General features: G+C 41.5%; 1 protein-coding gene and 1 long non-coding RNA gene across 3 annotated transcripts in view; one reads left to right on the forward strand and one right to left on the reverse strand.

The window, feature by feature from the left end:
* The window catches only part of EGFLAM (EGF like, fibronectin type III and laminin G domains), a 181,798-nt gene that overhangs the window by 135,756 nt on the left and 27,964 nt on the right, over positions 1–18,078 (reverse strand). The window lies entirely within an intron of this gene.
* Positions 488–6,202, forward strand: LOC111095628. Its single transcript, XR_005358556.1, has 4 exons — positions 488–993; positions 2,688–2,880; positions 3,759–3,853; positions 6,096–6,202. It is a non-coding gene; the product is annotated as an uncharacterized LOC111095628 (long non-coding RNA).

Below are 18,078 nucleotides of genomic sequence, written 5' to 3' on the forward strand. Positions count from 1 at the left end.
CCAACGGGAGCCGGCCGAAACCAGTACCTGACTGTATTAAAACCCAGTTGGGGACTGTTTCCTAGAGAAGTTTCCTTTAAATATTACATGTGTTGGAATGTGGTTTAGGCCATGATAGATTTCTATCTCTAATATTTTCCATCAATGTCCTCTACTAAGTTACAAATTTGGGTAATTTCCTCTTGTAAAACTTATCTAATGTTTTCCATGGGTTAAAAATGGTAGGTTCTTTGTGGCCTTCACAGTAGAGCCTTCAGAGCAAGGCAAAACTCCAGCACCCATCATCCTCCAGAATGCGATGGACAAGGGGGCAAGGGCACAGCAAGGGTAGCCAAGGCAGGGTGTGGCCTTCACACGGGGCCATCAGAGCAAGGCAAAACTCCAGCACCCATTGTCCTCTAGAATGCGATGGACAAGGGGGCAGGAGTGGTGGGGGGGCAGGTCTCCCTCCTACAGGGGCCTTTACAGCAGGCAGAGAGTGATTTAATTCTAGGGATGCCTCTGGTGGCTTTGACACCAGGAACCTCTGACATATCCTGCACCTGGGATGCCACCTGGGTGTCAGGGGGTAGGAGGGGAGGGTGGCTTTTCTTGGTAATGGACCTTCTCTCTTCAGCCCTTTGGGATGCCTTTTAACCCACTGGAAACAATTCAGATAACAAGATTTAAGGGGAAAAAACATGGCATCTGCTCATCTGAGCTGACAAGTTTTAGAGCCAGGAACCTTCTCTCTGCCTTCTGGCAGCACCTCACTGCCTCTGCCTTCCCCTCCCCCTCCTGTTTCTGTACCACCTTGGGTGCCACCTGCATAACTGGTTTCTGAGCCCATCCTCCTTGCTCCAACACCCTTGCTTCTACTCCTCCCCTTGCTGTCAAGGAGTCAAGAGCACCCCCTGGTCTTACCACCACCCACTTCAGATGAGATCGGGCGCGTTCAGGGTGGTATGGCTGTAGACCCACAACCCACTTCAGAATTCGCCACCGGTGCCCCAGGTAAAAACTGATAATGGGGAACAAACTGACTTTTAAGTGGCCCCAGGTGGAACATAATTCAGTATTTAAACTAATTAAAACTTTGTACCAACATTTCCTAAAGGTCAGATAAGCCCGTGTTAACTCCGTTGCAATTTGTCAGCCAAAAGATGACTTAAAACGATGGTTAATTTTGTCTGTCTCAAGTTTTCAGGGGGAATTGTTAAGATAGCTTCCAAAGCCTTCAGTAACCTGAAACTTTAAGGTTTTGCTTAGATAATAAATGAGATTGAATTCACTGGACATATAGGCCTTTTCCAAATGAGATAAAATACTGAAGCATTGATTCACTGAAGTACTGAATTGCACTTTTGACTTCTTATGGCAAAGAAAGTAAGCATATTTCAATGTGTTGGTAAACCTTCTCGGTGCTTACTAGATTAATAAATTTGCCATTGAAAGAATTCTGGTGTAATACTTCACGCTTGGTTACTACTTAGTTTTCACTGGAGACTAAGGTTTCTAAGATTTAAAATTCGGCTAAATGTAATTAAGACTGATGGAAATAAGGGAAGAGCTCTGTGTAAAAGGTTTACGAAGGGAAATCATTGGAAAGGAATTTTATATGCGGTCAGGACTGAAGTTAAAAAGAATGGATTTTAAAAGTACAGTGGCATGATCGAAATTCTGCTTTTCTCTCTGTTCAAGGGATGAAGTTTTCTTGAACTCTTGGTTTGCATTTGATGAGAAAATGTAAACAAAGGTTTTAATTTTTTCTCTTTTGTCTGCCCAGAAAACTAGTTTCTAGGTTTTGTCTTTCTCAGGTCTTTGATTAGTTACAACTTCTCAGTATTAAAGGAGCTAAATTTTGCTAACAACTATATAACCCTACATATTTGCCTTTGGAATCTCTTATTGTTACCTTGGCTAAATAATAATTACATTTTGTAATGATATGCAATCCTATTCAGGCATGTGTTTTATAACTTTCTGAGGTTTTTTTTAACAAACTTATTAAGATTTAAATTGTAAATTAAGTCTTTTTGACTCATTCCGGCCTTTCTACTTGGTATGTTAAATTACTCTGGAAACACTGTTAATTAGCCTTACGTTGTATTGCTTAGGTACTATTCTAGAGATGATAGACAGTTCCTAAAGTTTTAATATGTTTTGGCATAAGGCCATTACTTAATATTCTGATTATTGAAGCGTTATGTGTCACAGAAATAACCAGGTTTCCTTGCCAGCTATATTCTAACCTCTTATCACATCTTTAACCATGTCCATTTTTTAGTCTTTTGTCATTTATAGCCATTGCTGTATCCTCTTGTAAAACGTGTTTCATCTTCAAGGAGATTCATAAAAAGGGCTTTTGACAAATACCGGTTTTTAATATCACTAAAATCCTAAAACTAAAATGGGTAAGAATTGCCAGAACTAACTAAAGTGAGGATGATTATAGTTTTTGTGACTCTTGTTCGAAACACTGCTGGTTCTCTAATGTTTGCTCTTCAAGATTAAGCAAACTTTCTCTTAAGACATCAATGATATACAGAAATAATGATAAAGTATTCCTCTGTGAACAAATTGAAGCTTTTAACTTTTCTTGCCACCTGAACCCTCTGAAATTCAAAAGATCTCCCTAAGATTCTTTCTTCCTTGGCAATCATAGTTATTTGCATAAGTTCAATAAAAATCTGTTCTCCTTGTAACAGGACACCGTTGGAAACATTGGTTATTTTATTAAGGCTTTAACTGGAATGTCCTATTTGAGAGACATGCATAGACTCAGATGTGACCAAACAGCTTTAAGACCTAGGGTTGACTTTATGAAGCCTGAAGCCAATACAGCCCCTTGGAAACGTTGGCCTGATACCTTGCTTACAGAGTTCCCAGCAGCCTTACCAGGTGAGTGAAGAATGTCACTTCCTGGCAGGTGCAGGAACCTCAGAATACTTTGGGGACCTTGTGAAATGGAATTCACCCAAATCTACAGGTATCATAGACATGTCTGATGGCAAACACTTGGCTTGGTTTCTGGCCTAAAGAGGCTACTAAAAGTTCAATCTAGATTTCTTATAAAAGTTCCAGACCCAATTCTAAAAAATCTGTATGATCATTCCCTATTCTTGCTGAGCTTATGTAAATCGATAGGTCAGGTCTGTTAAAATTAGACTTGTTCTTCAAACGAATTAGTCTTGATTTGGCTATCTTTGATAAAAATGAGGGTTATTACAGAAAGAAAATGTTTCAACAACACATATTTGTAGGTATTAGATTTTAAACACTTGAGACTCACGACACTGTTCGTAATTTGCTCCAATGCTTAACCTATCATTTTCCTGTTCTTTTCTTTTTATTTTTATTTTTTTTACAAAAGGTACCTCTTATGAATTACCTGATTGCTTTGTAAACAAAAGAGGATATGATGGTTAATATCACTTGCTACGCCGTTAAGGCCTTAAATAACTCTCAAAATGGCATTAGATATTTTAATGGATTTAGATTTTGAACTGCTGTGCAAGGTGAAAGAATTACTAGCATAAAAATAGAATGTTGTATATATATTCCAGATATCACAAAAATGTAACAGGATGGCTAACAGATATAAATATTCAAATTGGCGCTTTAAACAATCTCTCTCTTTCCTTTAGTGATTGGTTAAACTCTTGGACTGGAAGAAATTTTTGGTCAACTAAAGGCTGTTTTTATTGGGCTTCTCTTTTTCATTATAATACTAATCTTATTTTGTTGTCTTTTCCGGTGTCTCCCTGACTGGTGCCAAGACTCCTTCATTGCCGTAACTTCAGCTAACAGATGATCCTTTCTACTCAAGCAGGTTCATATGTTGTCTACCTTGGATTGGTGGCCTCTGCCTCTGGTAAATCATATATAAAAATTCCCCAACTGACCCATGTTGACCCATAGGTAGGGACATCTCTATGCCCCTATTCAGCAGGAAGAAGCTACAGAAGAAGACCTTCCACCCCAACAACCTTCAAGATTTAAAGGTCAAAATTGTTAGGGGGTAATAATATAGGAAACAAAGGCAGAAGGAAATGTAGATAAAATTAACTGTCCTTATTATCTGCAGCCCATTGACATATACTTGAGGCAGGCAGAGTAGAACTTTCCTCCAGGAAATTTCCTACTGTCTGCATGTTAATGCCTTGCTGGAGGGGAAAACTACTTAGCTTGACAATAGCCAGGCCTCCAAGGAGTCCTGTGAGTCTTCCTGGGCATATGAAAATCCTTTTGGAAACTTCCCTTTGTCTTTACTTCCCCCAGCCCCACAGTACAAAATCAGTTGCTCCTCAGAGTCTGGAGGCAGCAGCTCCTTCTGCCCAAGGGTGCTGTCCTGATGCTTTAATAAAACCCCCTTTGCATCAAGGACATCTAAAGAATTCTTTCTTAGCCACCGGCTCTGGACCCCAACAACACTACTCCGAAAACACATCACTAGCACCACAGAGCTGGCAACTTAGTGGAATGATTATTCCACCACTTCCAGGTCCTACCCCTAGCTCCAGATGTGTCAGAGAAGGCTGAGGCAAAACACAGCTCTTGAGTGCCACTGAGTGTGGGAGCTCACCCATTGTGGATTTTGCTTTCTCTGACACAGCTCACTTGCACTGTGGCATCCAGGAAAGCAAGCAGGAGGGCCTTAAGTCTCCACTCACGAGCCTCCTGTTGCCACACACATGCACGCATATGCACACACATATACATGCATACACATATACGTGTATGTGCACACGTGCACATATATACACACGTGCACATATATACATACATATACATGTGCACACAGATACACACTTATGCACACACAGGCACATACATATACACATGCACATATACACGTATGCACACACATATACATGTGCACACAGATATACACATATGCATACATACACATCCTCCCTGCCCCAAGCAGAAAACTTTTTTAAACCATTCAACAATGATTCATTAGTGATTAAATGTTAAGATCATTCAACAACGGAGGGAGGACAAAGCAGCATAGGCTATTACACTTGACAAAAGCATGTGAACAAGAATACAGTATAGAAGCTTTTAAGCTAGAAGAGAGTTTCAAATTCATCTAATTCAGTGATTCTCAAACTTTGTGCATAATCAAAATCACCTAAAAGATTATAGCAACAGATTGATGGCCCTGCCTGGAGCTGCTGATTCAATAGATCAGGGATGATGCCCAAGGGTTTGCATTTCTAATAGGTTCTCACAAATGCGGGTCCTGGGGGCAGGGATGGGGGGGGAGGTTCCTAAACCACAGTATGAGAACCACCAGTGTGGCCGAACCTCAGAGTTTAATAATGGAGAAATTAAAACCTGGAGGAGTTCAGTGTCTTGTGCGAGGTCACAGCAACTAGCGAAGAGCTGACACTAAGACTTTGATGTACTGAATCTCTTGCCAGATGCTTGAAAGCTTGTACTTCTAAGTCTCAGGAAGCTGTAGGCACTCTCAGTTTGGCCCAGGCCTCTTACCAGGTTGTACCAGTAACTCTCAACCCTTCTTGTTGCTTTAACATACATCACACTCCCTGAAGAGGACACCCCTGGTTTAGGGAGGCTGCCTCTACAAGATATTTCTAACTCAACACCCGGGCCAAGAACACTGTGGCATGGGGTTTGAAGAAACTCTCTGGATGCTCCTGATGAGCACCTGCCCTTGGCTGAGCCCACTGTGAGTCCAGTTCTTGCAGGGCCTCTCATCCATTCTCGTAGTGTCCCCAGGCTTCTGCCAAATGGATCTTTTCATATCTAAGTGAGCTCCTCAGCCTTGATGGCCCACAAACACTCCAAACTCCAAATATTCCAGAATAAAACTATCATCTTCAACCTTCAGATCTCTCTCATGTTCTCCGTGGTTCAAAAATGTGCAGCACTTTTAACTGCTTCTCTTCTCTGACTTTCCAGATACAACCCTGATGCTACCCTACCCCTCAACAGCCCACAGAATGTAGACTCCCTGAGAGCAGGGACCTTTGTGTTCACCCTTTATTCTTGACACCTACAATAGTCTCTGGAATACAGTAGACATTCCATAAATATTTGGTATTTGATGGACTAAATGCCTGAATAAATTCTTATCTTCCTTCTAGCACTACTGCCGTGACCTTAGTTCAGCCTTCTATCAAACCGTGCTACTGTCCCCAAATAACCACAAAACCTCAATTTGCTCTTCCAGATGCCTGAAATACTACAGGACTGCTAGAATAAAAAAATAAAAATAAAAAAAGTCATGGTAGCAAGAGTGGATCATCTCTCCATTAGACCTCTGTCTTGTTTGGGACCAGAGGCCATTTGCTCCAGGCCAGAGACACACTGGAGACTTAGCTCAGGCTCCAATCTGAGGTCTAGAGGGAATGTGTCATTCCAGAGACCCCTGGGGGTCAGGAGTCTGCTGCCGAAAATTGGGTAATCTTTCCAAAGAAGGCATGAAAGGAACACTGGGGAAGGGCCAAGGTGATATTTGCTCCTAATATTATTTTTTTTAAGATTGTATTTATTTATTCATGAGAGACACACAAAGAGAGGCAGAGACACAGGCAGAGGGAGAAGCAAGCTCCATGCAGAGAGCCCGATGCAGGACTCGATCTTGGGACCCCGGGATCACGCTCTGAGCCAAAGCCAGACACTCAACCACTGAGCCACCCAGGCACCCCTCTTTGCTCCTAATATTAATCCTGCCCATTTCATGAGCCTAAAGCCATGCCATGTAGGAGATCTTTATAAGGGCTAGGGATTTTTTTAAATGCTTTTATTTATTTATTTGAGAAAGAGCGAGATCGCACAAGCGGCAGGGGGGTGGGATGGTGGTAGAGGAAGCAGCCGACTCCCCGCTGAGCAGGGAGCCTGATGCAGGACTTGACTCCAGGATCATGACCTAAGCCAGAGGCAGACACTTAACCGACTGAGCCACCCAGGCGGCCTGAGGGCTAGGAATTATAACGTCTGTAACCACCCTCTTCTATAGTTCTCTCAGATGACCTTAAGAAAATGACCAGTTCTCACAGAAGGCAGCCTTTTCCATAATTCCTCTGGCTCACAGCTAGACGTGTGACCTTTTTAGGTTACTGTAACTACAATAAGGGTCCTTATGAGGAAAAAGAATTGCTATTAGAACACCACAGTGACCTGATGCTGCCAGCAAAATCCATGGGTGAATGCAGGCTTTTATAGGGGAAGCTTTCACATAAGAGAACATTTGCATAGCTTCAAAGGACAGTTACCAGTTACTGTGGTGGTTTTAACACATGTCCACAAACTGTTTGATGTTCTTCATCCAGAAGGTGGAGCTGACCTTCCCTCCCTTGAGTGTGGGCTGCATTTAGTGACCTACTTCTAATAAATGGAGGACAAAAGGGAGAAATGGTAGCTTTATCATAAAGAAAGATGGCAGATGCCCCTTTTGCCAAGTGAGCAAGGTTAACATCACCAGTGAGAAGACATGTGGGTATCATCTGTCCCCTGATCTGACTGGATGTGAAGAACACTTCACCGCTCTGGTATTCCTGCCCAAAATGCACAGCCCCTGGTCTAGTCATCAAAAAATATCAGACAAACCCAAATCAGGATGACAGTCTACAAAATAATTGACCAATACTCTTCGAAAGTGTCAAGGTCATGAAACACAAAGACAGAATCTGCCACAGATTGAATGAGACTAAGGAGATACAACAAAATGCAATGTGGTACCCTTGATTAGATTCTGGAATAGAAAGAACGACAGTCGAAAAATTGATAAAATTTGAATAAGGACTGTGCTTTTGGGGATCCCTGGGTGTCTCAGCGGTTTAGCACCTGTCTTTGGCCCAGGGCGTGATTCTGTAGTCCCGGGATCGAGTCCCACATCGGGCTCCCTGCATGGAGCCTGCTTCTCCCTCTGCCTGTGTCTCTGCCTCTCTCTCTGTCTGTCTCTCATGGATAAATAAATAAAATCTTTTTTTTAAAAAAAGGACTATACTTCCATTAATAGCATTATGCTGATGTTAATATCAGTTTTGATAAATGGACTACGGCAATGTAAGATGTTAACATCAGGGAAAGCTGAGTGAGAGACGTTTAGAAGCTAGTATTGCCAGAATTCTTCTATAAATCTAAAATTAATGCAAACATAAAATTACTGAAGGAAAAAAGCTGCAGATCCTTCCTTTTTTCATCATAATCCCAGCAGGAGATCCCTTTCTGTCTGGCAGGGCCCCTTTCACAGGCCAGGCTCTCTCCTGGAGCACAACTGTCCCGAGCCCTGAAAAATCAACCACAGAAAGCTGGTATCATCCCTATAATTCACCACTCTTTCTCACATTCTTAGGATTGGGTTTCTTTCCAGGCTCCTCCCGCCAACACTGGCTCTGCACCATATGTCAGTACATCTGTTGAGGGGTATCTAGGCTACACCTGCCTTAGGAAGCAGCTTTCTCCTTTCCCTTGTGCTGGGCCAGAATCTGGCCTCTGCAATTTTCAGGATGGCAGCAAAGGCATTTTGCCAAACCAGACTCTTCCTGGTGCAGCCACTGGGTTAGCAGAACATGAAGCTTAATGATCAATGGGCTGCAGAAGCATGTACGGAATCGCAAAAGGCTTAAAGTTAAAATGACTTGTCCTTCAGGGAATAGAGATTATGAGTCATTTAAAAATGGGAAAGAAGCCAACTGCATACCTTTCCCAAAAACACTGGAAACTTTAAAGACGGTAGGTTCAGAATTTTGGCACACGAATGTGCAAAGGATGATAATGGCTGTAATTTACTGACCACCATCTCTAAGCCTGGCACTCTTCAGCATTTTACAAGCAGGGTCCTTCTACCACAGACTCTACTCCATAGGACACTTCAGGCAAATAGGAAAAAAATTTCCCTTCCTGGCAGACACAGATCCCCAGGCTGGGGAAGAGGCCTAGAAAGAGGGTGACATTTCTGCCCACAGGCAACTGCCAAACTCAAGATTAACAAAGTGATCCCCAGCTGGATTCCAGACTTCTGCAACTCTTGGCTGCACATGATTGGCCCGACATTATGTAAGTTACTCTTTATAATTCTTTTGACAGCTCTGCAAGGTAGGTGTTGTTATACCCATTTTTAAAACGAGGAAACAGAACAATTTATTGACATATTCAAGATCATAGAAGGCAGAGTAGCCAGGATTTGACTCCAGGCTTCTCTGACTCCAAAATGGATATTTGCAATTTACCCCCTGGATCCCATGATGGAATAACCCTGGGAATGGTGATAGCAACAAACAGAATTGTAATCTGCCAGTAATTGCTGGCAAAGATCATATTGAAGACATCTGGGCTAAGCTAATCATAAAATAAAATAAAAAGAACTTCCTTAAGGACCAGATTCTGTGTTTAAACATTTTACATGTATTTTCTAATCTAATCTTCACAAAGAAACCCAGTCAACAGATGGGAAAACTGAGGCTGAGAGAAATAAAATAACCTGCCCTAATCACACACCTCCTAAGCGGCAGCTAGCAATCCAGGTCAGTGGGACTTCAAAAATCAAGCCCTTCCATCGCTAGGCTTACTATACTCCCTCTTGTTGGGGACAGTGCTAATACCCTTTCTTTCCTCTAAAGCTCTTAGTTCCAAATCATCTGCGCAGGTCTGTTCAGTTAGGAGTAATAAGCTGCTACAATCAATTAAGAAAATATAATAAGAGCATCTCACACATGGACTTTGGAAACATAAAATGCTTTGAGTACGCATTTGTGGGATGAACGAGGGAAGGTCCAGTATGGTGCTATAACCTTTGAAAGGACAGAAGTTGCATACACATTGACCATGCCTGTCAGGACTTATGATATCAATGAGGAGAGAAGATAAACAGAACTGAAGCAATGAAATATGAATAGTCATCTGCTGTGCAGCACAGCAGATCATGCCACAGGTTATGGAGAGGAGGGGCTAGGATCACTAAAGACTATAAAATCCAAGTCAGAAAATCAATACCCAGGAAATGAGATTTGAGATATGCAAAGCCCCCTTAAAGAGATGGGATGATAAGACTCAAATGAAGTACAAGGATAGCAGTCATGCTGGGTGCACCTCTATGGTGTCCTGGCTGGTATCCATTTTGATTAGCCAATGTGCATGTCATACCAACTGTTAAACATTTTGACTCTTGCAATCCATCAGTATATGCTAGGTCATGCTGCTATCATAAATGACTTCCAAAACACAATGGCTTACAACAAGATATATATATATTTTTTACCATTCATTCTACAAAATTGCTGAGGGTTGGCTGCAACTCTGCTCCTGCCATTCCCATGGTGGGGCCCAGGCTCACAAGTAGCCTCTATCCAGAGCCTAGTGAAACATGTGCTGGCTCTTCAAACTTCCTTGTAGTGACACATATCACTCTCACTCACCTTCATTGATCAGAACTAGTCACATGGCCTTCTTATGGTCAACTAGTCAACAGATTACCTCTATGGATGAATGATAGCATTCTACCAAGATGTGAAGAAAGATGCTGTCCCTTGGTGGAAAAGTAGGGATTCATGTGGATCACAGAAACAGCAGAGGTAGAGGCAAATGAGTGTGGTACCCATCTAGGCCCTGTCCGGGGGAGCTAGTACCTGGGAGACGTCTACATCCTATTTGCATCCTTGAGTATCTCCCTTCAATAAACACCAATTACTCTCTGACTGGTTCAGGCCCAAAGGTAGGCAAGGAGAGCAAAACTATTGGGCATTTATAACTATCTACTGCCCATATTCTCACATTCACATCATTGTTCTGGCTCTGCCGGGCTCACTCTTGAAATAGTGGACTTAAAAACACCCTTCAACTATAATTAAAACACCATAGTATTGGCATAGAAATGGACAGGCAAATCAATAAAACAGAACAGATAGCCCTAGAATGTATAAAACTTAATTTATGATAAGAAAGGCATCTTGGATCAATGGGGAATGGAAGAATTATTCAACTGATGACATTAGGACAGTTGGTTAGCAAATTAGAAGAGAAAATCAATTTCTAGCCTTAATTCACGCCACACACCAACACAACTTTAACTCCAGATGGATTAAAGAATTAGAGATATTTATATTTGTAAAGCCATAAAACAAGAAGATTCTCACCATTCACCCCAGAATATTTACTTTTACTTTTTTGTTAACAAGAAATCATCCACAAAATAAAGGAACATACAACAAAAAATTTTCAAACATTTCTTCCTGTCAAAACAACAACCAGAGTTCAAATACAGCCTAGTACAAATATTTACAGACAGAAAAAAAGATGAATATCATTTAATATATAAGGAACTCGTACAAAATACAACAGCAGCATTTTATGGTTCATAGAGAAAAACAGATAAAGAGGATATACAGACAAGTTTCTAAAAAAGATAAAGTTTAAACACATACCCAGAAAAAATATTCAAGACTCATGAGTAAATAAAGAACAACTTATTGCAACCCTGAGAGCCACTGCTTACCTACAAATTGAAACAAAATTTTTTAAATGATACAACCCAGTTAGTTTTTTAAAGGTGTGTTTTTATAATTTTGATCATAGTCTTAACTTGGTGTAACTCTTTTGGAAATTAATTGGGCAATGTATGAGAACTCTTAAATATATATTAATATGCCCCGGTATTATTATTTCTCATACTCTCTCCTAAATAAATAATCTCTGATATGGAAAAAAGGGTTTATACACACACGTTTATCTCAATATATTTATAACACTGACAACTTAAAGACTGCATGCCTTCAGGCAAGAATGTTTAAGTAAATTACAGTAACATATGTAATTGATGGTCTATCATTAAAATGATGCTTATGAAGTTTATAATAACAGAGAAAAATGTTTCTGGTATGACGTTATGTAAACAAGGCAGTCTACAAAATGAATGCATACATAATACAAAATTATGCAGAGCAAAGCCCTGAGAAATATTCAGCAAAAGTTCACTACAGTTGGCTCAAAGTAATGAATTTCTATTTCCCCTATATGTGAGTTTTCCCTAAAGAGCATGTGTCACTTTTATGAGAGTAAAATAAGCATCTTAAGAGTTAATAATAATACCTGAGTGCTGTGTCAAGTGCCATGCTAAGACCTTACAAAATCAAGGCAGAAGCACCTACGACTGAAGGCAGCAGTACAGCATCTAAGCTGGATGTGCTCTGACTCATCCCATATGTTATCCTGTCATTCGGTGTTATTATTATCCCTATTTTACAGGTAAGAAATGATGCACAGAGAGGTAGGGCAACTTTTCCAAAATCATGCAGCTGGTCAGCCTGGGATGGATGGAGCCAAGATCTGAATCAAGACCTTCCAGAGCCAGCGCCTGTAACTATACAGTGATTGTTGGATTTATTCATTGTAACAACCTAATGAGCCACTTTTGATAAATGAGAAAACTGAGGCTCTGAGAATGTTAAGTGACCCTAGTTACAGGCCTGGCAAGAAAGGATGGTGAATGTGAACTCAGGCAATCTGATTCTGGAACCCACTCCCCCCTCAATCTTGTTTCTAACACCAGCACAAATAACTAGTGCATATAGCTCCCATACTTTTTTCTTTTCCCTCTGTGGCCCCTTTTTCCTGCTTCTCCGTGTGTCGATTGCCCAAGACCCTCACTAGTCATCCGGCTGCTTCTCAGCCTGTTTTGCATTCCTTTCCTTTCTCAGCCTTTGCAATTCTAGGCTTGCCAACTTTCCTCCACATTCACCATCTGATAAAGATCTCGGCGGGGAGTGGAGTGTACAAATGTTATAATGTTTTGTAGATGTCTTTGTTTCCATTCTTGCTTGCATTAAAACAAACAAGACACACACACACACACACACACACACACACACACACACCAGAACAGGTGGCTGCTGCATACAAAATGTCAGTAGTGACCAATCCAAAGTCCCAAGTGGGAGAGAGAAAGGCAAGGGGAGCTGGTCAGAGACCAAACAAGGGGAGCTGGTGATCCTGCATCTGGCCACCTCCGGAAGCAGTCCCCCCTGGGCTGGCCCCAGCACAAGGCTTTCTGGCACAGAGTGCCACTCTGAGACCATCACTCTTCAGGAGCTTTCACACATGAACAGATCTCAGAGCTTATTGGCCAGAATGGTTTAAATAGTGGCATGTCAGACCCTTATGCAGGATTGAGATCTTAAGGAAGGTCAATGTCACCGCATTTGCAACTTTACATTATGTTTGAAAATTGCCTACAATTTCAGGCTAGAAGGGTAGATGATAATGGCCCAAATATGTATGCTGAGGCACTAGAAATAAAAAGACACAGTTTTCCCTTTTTTTTTAATAGTAGCTTGAAGTATAACATTCAAAGAGATTCCTAGGGAAGGAAGAAACAGCAAAGAACAGCAAAGAAGATTGAAAATCTTACTGGGTGGGTGGGGGGAGTGGAGGTAGCTTCATATGAAAATGACCAAAGAATAATTATAACAGACACTTTTTGAGTCCTTGTGTGTCACACAGGGTCTGAGTGATTTAACTCAGTAAATTACTAAGTATAATGGATGTAATCTTCACAATAATCCGTTTAACAGGCATTATCATCCCCATTTCACAGATAAGGAAACCACAGTACAAAGCTGCCCAGCTCATCAGTGCAGCAGGATTTGAACTCCACTGTGGGACTCCAGATCCCATAGCTCTTAACCACTCTCCTGATCTGAACAAAGCACCCTCAGTGCAAGACAAGGCCTTAAATAAATGCAAAGAAGAATGATGATGCCATTTGGGGATTTGGAGAAAAAAGAGCTAGAAAAGCCTCTGCAGAAGATCATTGAAATTGGGCAGCCCGGGTGGCTCAGCGGTTTAGCGCTGCCTTCAGCCCAGGGCCTGATCCTGGAGACCCAGGATGGAGTCCCACGTCGGGCTCGCTTCATGGAGCCTGCTTCTCCCTCTGCCTGTGTCTCTGCCTCTCTCTCTCTCTGTCCCTCATGGATAAATAAATAAATCTTAAAAAAAAAAAAAAAAAGATCATTGAAATCTGTTTAAGCACTTTAAAAGATCAGAATCAACTTTCATTCTGGGGTTGAAAACCATCTAGTGTCCATGCTCAGTGCCCTCCTCAAGGCCTCAGCAGCCCTCGGGGCTCTGAGCAGAGGCAGCCACTCGGCAGTCCCCACTGCGGCTCCTGGGAGCCGGCCCTCGCTCCCGCCTGATGCTGCGTTAGGTCTGGCATTAGGCCCGGCGGTGGCCTTCCGTGCTGCAGCAGCGCTTGGGTGCCTATCATTCATTAAGGTAATGGGCAGGTTGGATTTGACCTGCCCCCCAAAACTAACTGAATTTACTGTCCCGAAGTGCACTGTGCCCACCTTCCATTCCCATCACTTCATCTTATCATGTGGGAGTTTGAACAACTCACAGTATCACAAGAAGAAGGGTGAGTACAGGACAATGAGAGATTTTGAGAGAACAAGAGAGACCACGGTCCCATAACTTTCATTACAGTATATTGTTCTCACTGTTCTATTTTTAATCAGATGTTGCTGTTAATCTAACTTATAAATTAAACCTTATCATAGGTATGCAGGTAAAGGAAAAAAACACAGTACACAGAGGAAATGGCATGTATATAAATTGAATTTAAATAAAATAAAATATAAATACATAAATAAAAGAAAAATCCAACCAGGTTTATTTCTCTGCTCAAAACGCCGCCTTGGTTCCTCATTTACTCAGTAAAAACCGGACTCTTGAGACCTTGCATGATCTGACCCCCGCTCCAGCTCTGCTCCCTCGCCTCTTAACACTCAGCTCCAGCCATCCTGGGCTCCCAATGTTTCTGGAACATTTCAGGCACACCCCCACCTTAGGATGTTTTTACTGACTGTACTTTATATTGCTAACTCCCTTGCCTCCTTTAACTTTTCAACCTTCCCAACGAGACCAGCCTGACACTCTATTTGAAACTGTGGCCCATCTCTGTCCCTGCCAGGCACCCCTTATCCTTCTTTCTCTCCAGTATTTCTTGTTTCCTCTAGCACTACTAATTTATATACTTAATTTTCCAGGTTATTATTTATTGTCTGTCCCTTCTAGAACATAATCTCCATGGTGGTAGAGCTCAGTGTCTGCTTCTATTCACTCAGGCATCCCATGTACTTCAAAGAGTAGGTGGCACGCAGCAGGTGTTCAATAAATGCATGCAAAGTGAATTCTGTGTACCACCTTGCTAGGAGATTGGCCATCAGAATTCAATGCCATACCCAAGGCTCATTTGTCATAGTGTCCTGAATTATGTTCCATCTCACTGGGCTATCACTTCTTTATGTAAGCCACATGGTACACGGATGCTTTATAAGTAAAGAATAATAAGTGGGCATGGGAACACTGTAGAAAAAGCATTATTTTTGTCATAGTTTGGGCACCTGAACAGGCACACACATCTTTACTTTTGTGCTGCAAAATATAAGCCATAGCCCAGGGACAGGTGGCCAGGAGAAAATATTTCTCCTGGGTTCACAGTCTGCTGCTACTACTCACTAGCTATAATTACTGAGAGGAATTTCTTTTTTAAAAGATTCATTTATTTATTTTAGAGAGAGAGCAGAGGGAGGGGCAGACAGAGAGAATCTCCAAGAGATTCTCCGCTGAGCACAGGGTCCAAAGCAGGTTCCATTCCAGGACCCTGAGATCATGACCCTAGCTGAACTCAAGACAGAGCTTGAGGGAATGAGTCACTCAGGTGCCTGGGGGGAATTCCTTTAACCTTTCTGTGCCTCAGTTTTCTCAACTGTCACATGGAGATAATAGCTGAACCTACATCTAGTATTATATAAGGATTAAATTAGCTCGTACAAGGCAAGAAACAAACCAATACTTAGATATAATAAATGTTGAACAATTTTAACTAATATTGGTAAAATATTTATATTTTATATTTTTTGTAATTTAATGGAAATTTTAGCTTTCATATTCATTAGTATTGAAAATAGTTGTATTCAGTATATAGTAGAGAACTTAATACCATCTTAAAACCCTAGCACACAAACTCCCCCCCCTTTTTTTTTCCTAAACTCCCCCTTTTTAATTAAAATTCCAGCCAGTTAACATACATTGCAATATTAGTTTCAGGTATAGAATTTGGGGATAACACATGAGCTTTTTTAAGTGACCTATATAACCCTAGAGATGGTCCAGAGTTGGGGAATTGTGATGGCATGGACTCATCAGGACTGAGCAAGTTATCTATTTGCAGAGCGCCATGCTGGCAGGGAGCAGCAGAGAAGGTACAAGAAGCTGGGATGTTTTACATCTCCCTAATCGAAAAGCCCTGGAAGTGAATGGTTGGGAAATTATCTCTAAAGATGACTCCGACATTGCTCAGATACAGCTGGAGTCATAGTCAATTAAAACTGAAGGCTTCAATAATGCCAACTGCTGTACAGAAGGAAAAAAAGAGGACACCAAAGAGAGATGTACCGCCAGGAAAGGTTCTTAGAACAATATTAGAAAATCATTCCCCTCCTTCTCTAAGCAGACCATAGCTCCTCTATTACCTATCTTGTCAAGCTTGGAGATGTCTTCTGCCTGAATCTTCACAAACCCTCGAGGACTTCAGTTTCCTAGAGGCCACTCTCCCGATGGTGTCATCTACAGTTGGTGTGGATTTGGGCTGAATGACAGCAGATCCAGACAGAAAGCACCAGACGGACATTGTTTTTAGACATGATGGAGCACGGACCTCAGCTACTGGCAGTATCCTCCTAGAACCCGGGACCAGGTGTTGAGAAATAACTCTGAACCTTTGGTGGGAGGTTTTCAAGGCCCAGAAATTATTGGAACACCTTCTGATGCTGTTATTTGGATAGTGAGCCCAAGAACAGTAAGTGCAACCCTTTGGCTCCAATCACACTTACTAAAGAATGGCTCTTGCTGGCTTTTTTTGCCTGAGAAGTGTGACTTTAAAGACCAGGTAATTAGTACAGAGTCAGGACAGGCTCAATGAGTCAAGCAAATTTAGGTTAGAACAGACATGTTCTGAAGAGATTTCCATCCACTTCTGATGTGGTTTATTGTTCATATAGTCTAGTCTTTAGAAAAAGTCCAAAATCCACAGGGCAGCATCAAAAGGAGTAACATATCAAACTGACAAATGCTAAAACAAAACTGTAATTTTAAATTCATTGCCAAGAGATATTTTATCTTCTTAAGTTTATTTATTTATTTGAGAGAGAGGGAGAGAGCATAAGGGAAGGGAGGGGCAGAAGGAGAAGCAGACTCCCCACTGAGCAGGGAGCCTGATGTGGTCCTCCATCCCAGGACCCTGAGATCATGACCTGAGCCTAAGGCAGATGCTTAACTGAGCCGCCCAGGTGCCCCAAGATTAGATATTTTAAAAATTCTAGAAATATCTGTGTTCTCAGATAAGTAACTAAGAGATGATAATAGTCTTTATTTGGTAGAAGGTTGACTCCTAAATGAAACAATAAGATCCACAGCCCTTATTAATTTAACCTATGCCATTATTTTCTGTATTTTTCTGAGCCCTTTATTTATTTATCGAATTTAGACTTACAGGCAATTTGTAAAGCTCCTGTATACTCTTCACCAAGCTTCCCTAGCACAAGGAAATTACCATTGGCTCTAGACTATTAACTAAACTATACTGCTTATTCATATTTTGCCAGTTTTCCACTAATGTCCTTTCTCTGTTTCAGGATCCAATCCAGGATCCCTTACTGCATTAAATTTTGTCTCTTTTGGGCAGCCCAGGTGGCTCAGTGGTTTAGCACCACCTTTGGCCCAGGGCATGATCCTGGAAACCCGGGATTGAGTCCCACGTCAGGCTCCCTGCATGGAGCCTGCTTCTCCCTCTGCCTATGTATCTGCCTCTCTCTCTCTCTCTCTCTCTCTCTCATAAATGAGTAAAATCTTTTGAAAAAATAATTAAATTTTGTCTCCTTAATCTCCTCCAATCTGCAACAACTCCTAAATCCTTCCCTTTCTTTCATGACTTTGACACTTTTAAAGAGTACTTGTCAGTTGTCTTGTGGAATATACCTCCATTTGGCTTTCTAATTTTTCTCATGATGACACTGAGGATGTATATTGTGGGCAAGAAGGTCACAGAAAGGATGCCCTTCTCAGTGCATG

Source organism: Canis lupus, chromosome 4 (genome assembly GCF_011100685.1).
Source record: "Canis lupus familiaris isolate Mischka breed German Shepherd chromosome 4, alternate assembly UU_Cfam_GSD_1.0, whole genome shotgun sequence".
In the NCBI taxonomy this organism is placed as follows: Eukaryota; Metazoa; Chordata; class Mammalia; order Carnivora; family Canidae; genus Canis; species Canis lupus.